The sequence below is a fragment of the Uloborus diversus genome, chromosome 2, assembly GCF_026930045.1.
Source record: "Uloborus diversus isolate 005 chromosome 2, Udiv.v.3.1, whole genome shotgun sequence".
Lineage (NCBI taxonomy): Eukaryota > Metazoa > Arthropoda > Arachnida > Araneae > Uloboridae > Uloborus > Uloborus diversus.
The window spans coordinates 49,449,891-49,451,742 of record NC_072732.1 but is presented as its reverse complement, the minus strand read 5'-3'; positions in this window follow the sequence as shown (position 1 = coordinate 49,451,742).

Below are 1,852 nucleotides of genomic sequence, written 5' to 3'. Positions count from 1 at the left end.
AAATTCAAGTTAAAACATTGAAAGACATTAATCTTCATTTATAAACAGTTCATAAATGATTCATTCAAAATGTTCATCAATTTAGTTAAAATTTAGTAGGAAGAAAACTTGCCAAATGATAGTATACGATTTATCACTGTGCCAGCCTCCATCACAGAAGCTAGCAGTTTATACGCAATCTTTACGCATTTTTTACTTCCTTTTACAAAAAAGGAAGTATTGGGTCATTCCATAGTGACTAACGTAACATTCGCAGCTGATTTTCTTACTCTTTTTACTTACACCGGGAGTAAAAATAAATGTTTTTTTGATTTAATATGCAGATTTAAAATGTAAAAAGTGACTATTTTTCATTTCTACCAAGAATTTGAAGCAAAATAAGCGCTGATAGGTATTGTTTTGCCAAAAAAGGCATCGTGACTAACGTAACATTTTTGCAACCCTGAGAAACAATGCTTATGTTACGAAGCAAATTTTTCTGAAAGTTACGCAGGCATTTAACATTGGCCGATATATTTGTAAGAGGTAAACAGTCTATTTTTAAAAATGTACTACAGATTTATTACACATAAATCTTTTTTGGCCCTTAATGGTGCGTTTACGAAAAACTGTGTGTGACTAACGTAACGTGACTAACGTAACCATCGGATAACAAGCAATGAATGCATATAAAAAACTTTTTGTAATTAATCTTTTGCTCTTATATTACTTTTACACTTTTTAGGAACCTCCTTTGCGTTGCATTTGGTTCTTTCTTTATTTTTTTTCTATATTAGTGTAAAAAATTGAATGGAAGGATTCAGTTCAATTAACTCAATTTGAATGTGCGAAAAAAAAATAAATAAATAAAAACTGCTTTTACAAACTGAATAACATTATTTTGGGCTAATTAAATTTTATATATATATCTCTTTTAAAAAAATAACTTTATTCAAGTTGATAGTTTCGCCGAATTCTAGTATTCTGCAGATATACTAGTTATCGTCATAAGAAACTCCTAGTACTTTTCAATGGCATATTATTTTTTAAGGTTTACTGATTTATCGAACGAATAGTATTGTGCATCTTGAATCAAAATGTAACAATGAAAAAAAAATATTCAAACATTTTTGCAGAATGAATTTTAATTCCGGACATCACCGCAAATGTTTGAATTTCTAAATGATCATTCTTGCATTTTCTGAAATATATGGCAGCTTTGCTTATTCTCACTGTATCATGTAACATCTTCAAATGTTTTCCAATGAGCTGCCATTACTTCATTTTAATAATAGGTGGAGATGTATTTTCTAAAAAATAGACGTTCTTCTTTGTTAAAACTGTCTTTCTATTTTCTTAATTATTTAGCTTGGATTCTTGTGTTGAATGCAAGCACATTCAGCAGAGTACTCATTTTGCTTTACTCACCCTTTTTTTTTAAATAATAATTCTTTAAATTGAAAGTATATTTTTAAAGACCTTTAAAAAAGTATTTTTCTAAATAGACAGAAGGTCTACAATGTAATATTACTTGTATTTTTCACCCTTTATATTTTTTATCAATGCAGAATGCCTACTTATTCAAAATTGTTCATGAAAATGTACATTAAATTAAATAAGTTTTAAATATTAGCAGTCATTTTTAAAATGTTACGTTAGTCACATGCAAACTGTTACGTTAGTCACATCTCAAATGTTACGTTAGTCACACTAATTATTTTATATCTACTGATACAAAAAAAAAATATTTTGCACTTTTTAAGTAGATATGACATAGATGTAAGAAAATAAAAAGTGATGTTTGGTTCAATCATCTGGTTTAGTTTTTATGCAGAAAATAGTTCATTTAAGTGACTAACGTAACGCAAATATT